This window comes from Ammodytes marinus (genome assembly GCF_949987685.1).
Source record: "Ammodytes marinus genome assembly, chromosome: 18".
Taxonomy (NCBI): domain Eukaryota; kingdom Metazoa; phylum Chordata; class Actinopteri; order Uranoscopiformes; family Ammodytidae; genus Ammodytes; species Ammodytes marinus.
In genome coordinates this window covers 19,342,419-19,353,535 of record NC_137222.1, presented here as the reverse complement: position 1 = coordinate 19,353,535, position 11,117 = coordinate 19,342,419, and positions in this window count along the sequence as shown.

The window sequence follows — 11,117 nt, the reverse complement described above, 5'->3', positions numbered from 1 at the left end:
TTATATGCTGTGTCTGCAGCCAAGGACAGCTGTTGTGTGTTGTAAATGTGCAACATCAGCTGCCCTCCTGCTTTATTTATCATGTATAAACTACTGAACAAACAGCTCACGCAGTGTTTTGTTGGCAGTGGTGTTGAGGTGCAAGGACCACAATATGTAGCTTCTAAGCTGAGCCATGTTGACATTTGCAGCTAAGTTTTTAGGCTGTTCATTGTGCTGTAGATCATTAGCTCAATAAGCTAACTAGCAGATTACTTTTTCTTCTAGTTTGGTCTGGCTGTGCAGGACTACGTGGATGTTGGTTTAATAGCTGGTTTTACAAGCCAAGGTTCAGCACATTGCTATATAGTCTTACAATATGTGACCATGCTTGAGTCTGCATCCTTGCTAGCTGCTCTGTGAGGCAAATAAGCAAAGGTGTGTTTAGATAAATGCTAACCTCAGCATGGTAGCATACAGTGCACTGCTGTAATGACAATGCTACCATGCTGATTTAGTTACCTAGCCGGTACTGTTTAATGGGCTGTGAGGAACTTTGGGTTTTTGTTGATTCTAGCACCCCCTTTGGACAGAAGGGGGTAGTATTTCTACAACACCAGCGCTTAATTTCCTAAAGATCTTTGTAAGCGTATGCCGGCGGCGCTTGCATTTCTTTTTTAAATGAGTGAAAGAGAGATGGCAGGATGCACTGCGATGAAGTATGTGACGATAAGATTAATAATGGTAATATGACGACAGTGAAGCAAATTAAACATTGATTGAGTATCATCCGGGAAACAGGCTTTTCCTGTCTGCCTGCAGTAAATCGTTTTGTCTGAATTTGCGGGGATTCAGACCTCAGCAAATTCATTAAGATTAACTAGGCCTATATAAAAATAGCATTCCTTTCGCATTCTTTTCCCTAACTTTTTTCGTAAACATTTAAAAGTTCCTCTATGTCTCTTTAACCATACTCATCATTTTAGTTTGGCATGCTAGCATGCTAACATTAGCTAATTAGCACTAAACAGAAAGTATAACCGAGGTTAATAGGAATAGCTCTGCAGGTATTTAGTCAACAACCAAAGACAAAGTATTGGACACTTTTGAATGTTCTAAAGGGAAAAGTTAAAGGTTCACCAAAGTCAGAGGGTTGCATCCTCTTGGAACTGTGAATATCTGAAAAGAATTCGATCACAAAATTGATCCTCTATTTTATTCTATTCTATCATTTCTTTACTTGCCATGCTTATAACAAACGATTTATCTAAAATTCTGATATGTTTCAATTAGATTTCCTTCAAAATTTTGCAAATATTTAACATTGACAAACTGCTGTGTAAACTAAACCGAAACAACAATGAAATCTCAAGAGCAAAGCCCGATTACAGAGTTCCCTCATAGTGCTGATCTCTCTACTTGTCTCACATGTGTTGCTGGATGCCAGGGCCGTGCCCTTCCTGTCCAGGGAACCAGGCTCTCCCTCCGCCCGCCTCCTACAACTGTTTGTCGGGCACGCTGCCAACTTTCCCCACAAATGATCTAATACACACTCCCCCCTGACTCCTGTCTATGCCCTGTGTGTGTGTGTGTGTGTGTGTGTGTGTGTGTGTGTGTGTGTGTGTGTGTGTGTGTGTGTGTTTTGTGCAAGGACAGTTCTGTAAAGAGAGGGAGGTGCTTATAGTGCAGCCTTTGGGCGTGGCTGCACGTCCATATTTTCACTTTTTTCACAGTGTCCACCTTCGACATCCAGACATTAGACTTGGCCGTCCTCCCCCCTGCAGAGATGACCAGCCGCCCACACATGCACACACGCACGCACGCACGCACGCACACACGCACACACACACACACACACACACACACACACAGAGCAGCCCTCTAGGGAGATGAAATAGTAGCAGCAAAAAGCCATTTACTGTGGCCCACCACGTTGTTATGGAAACTGGGGCAGACAACGGGCTCAGTGCTAAAATGTTTTTCCATGGCCACTCACTCACACACAGGAGAGGTTTGGGTCTCTGTTTCTAATGTGAGGCAGGAATTAACAATGTGCGTTAGAGTAAGCTGCTCCTGCCTGCTCTTATTGATCACCATGCACCACTGATGTATTTATACCCCCACAGCCATCTATTCTCTGTGAGCCTCGACTCAACACGGAAAATGTCCATTACTGACCATAATGAATGTGGATACGTGTTGCTCTAAATAGCATCTAACTTTAATTTGAGCAAGATAATACATTCAGCAAGGTAAACCTAAATATTTAGGTTGTCATGGCTCTTTTCCTGTGAATTTTAAATGGTGAGTTAATGTATCACTTAACTTGTTGCACTTTAATAAGATTAAAATAAATCAACGCGCTAATGAGAATGTTGTACAGGGCACAGGGGTTAATACGTGACTTACAGGTGAAACTCGAAAAATTAGAATATCGTGCAAAAGTTCATTTATTTCAGGAATTCAACCTAAATGGTGAATCTAATATAGACTCATTACATTCAAAGTGAGATATGTGAAGCCTTTATTTGTTATAATTGTGATTATTATGGCGTACATCTTATGAAAACCCCAAATTCAAAATCTCAGAAAATTAGAATATTACATAAAATCAATAAAAAAAGGATTTTAAATACAGAAATGTCGGCCCTCTATAAAGCATAATCATGCATATGTACTAAGTACTTGGTTTGGGCCCCTTTTGCACAAATGATTGCCTAAATGCGGTGTGGCATGGATGCTATCAGTCTGTGGCACTGCTGAGGTGTTATGGAATCCCAGGTTGCTTTGATAGTGGCCTTCAGCTCGTCTGTATTGTTGGGTCTGGTGTGTATCATCTTCCTCTTGACAATACTCCATAGTTTCTCTATGGAGTTCAGGTCAGGAGAGTTGTCTGGCCAATCTACACAGTAATACCATGGTCAGTCAACCAGTTACTTGTGGTTTTGGCACTGTGGACAGGTGTCAAGTCTTGCTGGAAAAAGTAATTCAGCATCTCCATAAAGCTTGTCAACAGACAGAAGCATGAAGTGCTCTAAAATCTCCTGATGGATGGCTGTGGTGACTTTGGACTTGATAACACAGTGGACCAACACCATCAGATGACATGGTGCCTCAAATCATCACTGACTGTTGAAACTTGACAGTGGTCTTCAAGCCCCTTGGATTTTGTGCCCCTCCACTCTTCCTCTAGACTGTGGAACCTTGATTTCCAAATGAAACGCAACATTTAATTTGGATCAGTGATGATTTGAGGTATCATGTCATCTGCTGCTGTTGGTCCACTGTGTTATCAAGTCCAAAGTCACCACAGCCATCTACCAGAAGATTTTAGAGCACTTCATGCTTCTGTCTGTTGACAAGCTTTATGGAGATGACAATTTCCATTTCTAGCTAGACTTGGCACCTGCCCACGGTACCATAAACCACTGGTAACTGGTTGACTGACCATGGTATTACTCTGCATGAATGGCCAGACAACTCTCCTGACCTGAACTCCATAGAGAAACTATGGACTATTGCCAAGAGGAAGATGATGCACACCAGACCCAACAATACAGACGAGCTGAAGGCCACATCAAAGCAACCTGGGCTTCCATAACACCTCAGCAGTGCCACAGGCTGATAGCATCCATGCCACGCCGCATTTAGGCAATAATTCATACAAAAGGGGCCCAAACCAAGTACTTAGTACATATGCATGATTATACTTTCTAGAGGGCCGACATTTCTGTATTTAAAAACCTTTTTTTATTGATTTTATGTAATATTCTAATTTTCTGAGATTTTGAATTTGGGGTTTTTATAAACTGTAAACCATAATAATCACAATTATAAAAAATAAAGGCTTCACATATCTCACTTTGCATGTAATGAGTCTGTATAATATATTATTTTCACCTTTAAAGTTGAATTACTGAAATAAATGAACTTTTGCACGATATTCTAATTTTTCGAGTTTCACCTGTATATCATTTTGATAACCTCTTCACACCTGATTCATGCTCTTGAGTCTTGTGTGTTAGGCACGACGAGAGCCATGGCCTGTGTTTACTGTCATATAAATAGTGTATAGTATTGGCAAGACTTTTTCTTTATATTTAAGCTATATATTTTGAAAAAAAGACAGTTGCCTATATATTCTATTCATTTTCTGATGCCCACATGATGTTATTTTATTGTGTTGATGAGGACATTTAAAAGCAAATAAATGCAATAATCACACTCCAGTAATGGCCACATGACATCAGCAAATGACATTAATGATGCATGTTTATTGTAATATTTTCAGTTTGTGCTATGAGGCATAGATAATGTGCTTACAGTGTGCTTGGTGATTTGAGGGGCGTTCAAAACAACATGTGAAGAAGTGTGACAGTGGCAGGAAGAATAACACATCTTAAAGAACATTGTTTGGATTGATTTTGAAACACAGAATTGTTGCAGAAACTATAAGCCTTAAAAAGAACTAGTTTGTCACACTATCAATACATGTTTTGAGGATTAGGACAAACACAGGAGACACTCTGATATGAAACAGGCCATTTTGTTTTACATCTGTTCATAGTGAGCTTGTGTGTCTTCATCAAACTGGTCAATAAATCTCTGTCTTCCCTATATGTGGGTTATACCATTAAGTAAAGTAGTGTAGTGAGTGACACAGGCAGTATGTTACTCTGCTATACAACAGCAAACAATGAATTGCGACGTTGGGATTAATAAAGTATTCTGATTCAGAGAGTAAAATACATCAAATGAGTTATAATCTTGAGGGTGAAAGAAAAAAACCTGACAGTTTAAAAGTGTCCAGTTTGCAAAGCCAGAAAAGACTGGTCTAAGCAGAAGTTTGAAGTGCAGGGTTTTGCAGTGGTAACAATCGATATCAGGACTGTAAGGAGGTTCACACATTTCTGGATAGTAAGAGATTCTCCTTGCTTTCAGTCGGAAAAAAATGTGTAGGTGCAGTGGAAATAAAACTAAGAAGTCAAATAAAATGAAGTTATTTTATTTTCTGTATCCATTGTATCTCAAACTAGAGGAAGGCTTTTGGAATTGTCAGGTTTCAGGATAATGACAGACAAGAACCCAATTGCAAGACACAGGAGACAGTTCAGATTCAAAAACAGATTTAATGAAGGGGATGTAGAACCAGGTAGCCAAATGGCGTAGCTAACAATACCAGTGGGAGTAGGCAAGGGAAAATCCAAAAGGTGGGTCAACACACGAACAGGCAGGCTTGATCAGGATGCAGGAAAACAACACAGACCACTGGAAAGCTGAGTGAAGACACTAAAACAATCTGGCAACTGACTGAGGGAACTGAACTGAGATATATACTGGGGCTGATTAACTGATGAGGAGCAGGTGAGTGTGGGGCAGGCCAGGTGAATGTAATTAACGGCTAGTGCAGAGCAGGAGGGAGTGGCATGAGTTTTAGAACCAGGAAACAGACATATGAAAAAACTAAGGTTGCGTTCCGAATCGCATACTTTCTACTATATAGTATGTAGAAAAAAGATTTAGGATGTCCCGATTCTTGTGGCCAGATTTAGGATGGTTAGAAGTACCCGGATGTCCTACTTCATGCGGCCAAGATTGTTAGTGTTGAAAAGTGCATCCTATTTGGGCGATTCTGACCCACAATCCAGTGCGCACGTGAAGTGACGTAACATCGACGAAGCCTCAATATGAAAACAAACGGGGATGCGACGGATATAAAAGCAAGAGGCAAGATCAAGGCGCAATGTTATGATGAAATAAGAGAGTAAAGTATGTCCCAATAGTATGCCTACTGCATCCTAACTAGACTCTTTTTATCGTCGGATGTAGTATGTAGAATAGAAAAAAGAAAGAGTATGCGATTCGGAACGCAACCTAAATCTTGGCTGAAGTTGTGACAGGAATAGACATTACAGGCAGAATACTTTACCTGCTACATATAGATCAAAGTATGTTGACTGTTACATAGTTGGTTGATTTAAAAGGGTACACATACAGACAGCTTTATAAATAAATATTTAAAAAAAAAATACAAAAAGACGCAATTCTATATTTCCTACAATGCAGTTTATAGCATCATATATTTTTTATTATATGTCAGTTTTGTCTTTTATCACAAAACAACAGAATTCTGTTACTGAACTTGATATAATTTTACATCTAAGATTTGATATTTTTTTGAAAATAACAATTGGTCACTATTCTTAACCACTCTGGTTTCTGTACATTAGACTCCCATTATACCGTATGTCATTAGTACTAAATATAATCTGTTCATGATTCAGCAGTTACATCTGGCCTATTAACGTGAGCCATATGGCTGCTGAGACATCTGAGCTTCCGGATCAATATAGCATCATCATATCCCACAGTAATCTGCTCTGATACTGTACTTTACTGTAATTTACTGTGTGTGAGAGAGAACTTTATATAATAATTCTTTATATTTGTTATAAGCCATTAGTAAGAACAACGTTTGACTGTGCTGTGTTGTGTTTTCATCAAGGATACATTGATTTGTGTTATGTTGATGTTGTGTCAGTAGGTTGTCTGTACTCTTACCTTGAGGTAAAGGGCTGCAGAGCCTCAGTTAATCAACTATTTATTCATTTGTAACAGTACTGGGGGCTAAAACCACCATGTTCCTTTATTAAAGGTCAGGTCTTTAAACTTATTTTTTAACTAAATATATTATTAGATATTCATCTATTTTTTGTACCACTATTCTCTTGAGTTAATGTCCAGGCACAACAGGGCAAAGTTTGAAAATGGTGATGTCACATACCCCTGTGCACCAATCAAGATCGAGCAGCATTTAAATCCAAACCTGAAAACAGTTGATCACCTGATCAAACCACATGCACACAGATCTGAGTCAGCATATCTTCTGAGTTTATAGGGGACATATATACAGTAAGCTGTATGCACATTTCTTTTTGTCCTTTTCTTAGGCCTACTTTGTCGGTATGTGTTAAAGGTCCCATATTATGCTAAATGCACTTTTTAAATGTGTTCCAACATATCCATGCGTCCACGGTGTGCCTAGAGACTGCCAAAATATCAAAAAAAATAACAATCTCTCCTTTTCTCACTCTCCCCTTTTCTGAAACCCCCACCCCTCCCCCAAAAAACATTCCAGTCAGAATTATCCCCTTTTCTGACCTCACAAACCGTAAAGCCAGAAGCTTCCACTGTGCAGCCCACACCCCTATTTCTTATTGGTCCACGGCCCTGACAGACAGAGAGCGAGGCGTATCTGGCTTCGCTTCCGGACAGGGGGCGGGGGGAGCTCAAAGATTGTATATTTACGAGGGGACCTGCAACTCTTTTTTAAAAAATAGGCCATTGTGAGATTAGCTGAACATCAGCATAGTACAATAAATTATCTGAAAGTTTTTTTCAGCAAACAATTAAAGAAAAACGTATTAGGGACCACTAAGACCATATAATATGGTGTATAATAGAACCGAAAAGTGTATAATATGGGAGCTTTAAGTGCAAGCTGCCAACAAGTCGGACAGCTGCTGCTCTCAAGTATGTAAACTGAGGGACACATGTGTGAGGTATGCCTGTGTGGGAGCGCGGGGGCGGGGTGCTGAAGGGACAGCGCCCTTCATTGTCGGACTGGGTGTGACTTTTTTTAGGGAACTCTCCGTGGTGCTGATCCCTTTTTGACCTCCAACTTCCAGTGTAGAAACGCCCTGCTGAGGCACGCCGCGGGCTGCAAACACACACACACACACACACACACACACACACACACACACACACACACACACACACACACACACACACACACACACACACACACACACACACACACACACACACACACACAGTGCATGACATGTTCCACTCACACTTAGATTACACAGCTGACACCGTACCCTGATAGATTAGAACACTATTGAACGAGTATTCACTTTCTAGTCTACAAGGGAGGACAGACCATTTCCGGACGGTCAGATCTGACGTGCTCTCCACTGCCACCGCCAGTCTCAGCACGGGGTTCACACACACAGCCAGGCTACAGGTAATCCCCTCCTACTGTCGCCTATTGGATTCTCTATTTTGACAAAGCAAGCCTGTATGTCTCTCTCTCAAATGCTGACTTATTACTCGGGAATTTGGCCGCAGGCTAGAAGCTAAATTAGACTCATGAGTAAGCAATTCAAAAACTGTTTGCAGAACCGTATGGGGGGATCATACTCATAGACTAGGAGCAGCAGAAGGATTGCCTCGTTGTCTATCAGATACAATCACGCAGATTGAAGGTGTATTTCTATATTTACAGTGGGAGTGTTTTCATGCAGCATTATTAGCCTTACAGATTGTTTTTTGTTGCTGCCTTGCGCTTTTGTCACAGACAGTGCGACCACCTGCGCTTGGAAAACCGGCAAAAGGCGGTGGCTGTCCGGGGGTGCGTATAGCTGAAGAAAAAACAGAAAGAAAGAAGAAGAAGCAGCGGAGACTCTGACCATCCTGTGCAGCTTACCTCAACCCCAAGAAAACCTCACTCCACCCCCGCTTGCAAGTCATGTCTACCGCCGGGGATATACCGGGCTTCTTCAATGGCATGGGCTCTGACAGCCCCACGGCCAGGCCCAGGCAGCAGTTCTGTGGCATGTTCTGCCCGGTGGAAGGCTCCACGGACAGCAAGACGCTCGACTTTGGTGCACTCTCTGCGTGCGGCAAGAGAAGGAGCGTCATTGACCGGCAGACCGACATCTCCCAGCCGAGGGTGGAGATACGGGAGAGCAGGGGGAAAGATGCCCTGCAGAATCTGGACAAGAGGGTAAATCTGTTATTTTTTGCGTTTTTATGTTGGATTTTTTTTTTTTAAATCTTTGTTTTCCTTTTTTTCTACGTGTCCTTATCCCTGGCTTCGATTTCTGTTAGCAAACGTTCTAGTATTTGCATAAAACCTTGCGAACATTTTCATCTAAATGTGTTAAGCAATTACACCCCCTGCCACTCATTTGGGTTCATTAAAAGCTCATATAGGCTAGCCAATGCGTGCAAGACAACTTGCTGGGACTACATTTCCCAGAAAGCATTGTGATGTAATGGAGTGGACGGAGGGCCCATCATGCAGAGCTGCCTAGAGGGAGTGGCTCCTGTTCAGTTATGTGTTGATTTTATCCCCTGGTCTACACAGTACAGCTGGCATTACAACATTGTGGACTGTGTGATCATGAACATGCCCAGGAATCGCTTAAGTGTCCCCCAGTTTAACCGTACACACCGGCTCACTCAGTGCTAACAGGTCTTAATGGGAGAAATGGTTAGTGTGTGTGTGGTTAGAAATGGCACTCACACACACACACACATGTGCTTCGGTTGCTTACGTAATGGGTTGAATGGGTGGATGCAGCAGTATATCATGCGTGTAGGTCCTTTTACCAGCAGTGTGGAGGGCGTGGAGCCGATGGAGCTGCTTTGACTTGCATGACTTGCAGGAAAAAATCTGTCAACTTTTCCCTTGCTGGTTCAGAACTCACTGTCCAGGATTAAACAGTTGGGTGGTAGAATATGACTTGATCAGAATCAAGACTTCATTCAGTCAATATCTAAGAACAAAGGATTCTGTTAAAAGCTTTGGGTGTTGGTGTGGACCCCTGGTGTCATGTTACGTATTGATCGGATGCACTCCACCCTTTTTACCTAAACTCATTGACATCTGCTTTGAAGTGTTCGATGTATAGTAGTTTATCATGCTCCACTTTAATAGAATAGCATATAGAATAGCATATCTGATCCTGCAAGATCCCAATTGTTTGAAAGTCGGCCCGCATCTTATAGGGTCATGCTTGCCAATAAAAGGTGATGTAAGCAAACTGCAGGGGTGGAAAGTATCTAAGTACTTTTACTCAACTGAGGTAAAATTGTAATTTACTTGAGTATTCCCATTTCCTGCAACTTTCTACTTTTACCCCACTTCATTCCAGACACAAATATAGTGCTTTTCACTCCACTACATTTATTTGACAACTTTAGTGACAGGTTGTGTTGTAGATTCAGATTAATAATACAAAATATTATCAACAAATATATTATTAAATATTATAATAGGCTAACCTAAGACTTTATAGACCACATGAGGCACACTTACAAGCTGTACCCATGCAGCACATATAAAGTAGTTAAACATGGCCACACCTTAACCAGCTGCAACATCAAGTGATGAAAACATGAATGCATCAGGCCTTAGCATTATCCAATAATCACTATTCTGAAATGGACCACTCTTCATTTTTAGACACACTTTAGGCACATTTTGATGCTAAAACTTGACTTGTGACATAGTATTTACAAACTGTACTGTGTACCTTTGTATACAAATAAAATACCTTCTTCCACCACTGAGGCTTTATATTTATAGATATCTGTTTCGCTTTGGATAACCACCTTTTGCCTCACACTGTGCTTAACACACTTTTGCATTTTAAAGTGAGGCTGTGTGACATTTAAAAAAAGTAACGTCAGGTCTTTTAAAAGAGGAAACGACTTAGCCTGCCTCTCACAAGTAAAAAGTTGAATACATGAAAAAAAAGTATATCATCCTTCTCAATACATCGCATTCATGGGTTTTGTAGTTGCAGCCTTACCTGGTCCGATATGTGACCAAGTGAAAAAGTATGGCGGCTAGCTGGTATTATAACACCTCTGCCACCAGGTCAGTTGGCGAACTAGAGGTTTTAAATGAATCATTGCAGTTGTTCATAATTGGAGCATAAATAGAGTCCTTTAAAGGGGACACATTATGCTAATTTATCGGGTTCAAATGTGTATGTTTGCAGTCCACAAGTGTTTATTTGTGGTCTATTATAAAAAAGAAAATTCTTCTCATTTCAAGCCGTTATCACCCTCTGTCTAATACGCTCTGTTTTAGATCCTGATACCCACTTCAAAAAAGCCCAGTCTGCTTGGCCACACACACGTGGGAATGTTCACTGTTTGTTACCTCTAGAGCCTCATGCGGTTACCTATGGGAAGCTTGATATACTAATGAGCTGCGGAGTTTCTGGCGTCTCATTTGGAGCAACACATGGGGGCGTAATATGCTAATATGCTGCTGAGTTTTGCATCACAATGCAGCACATTTGAACAGCGTGCAGATTTTCTAACCTAAACAAACC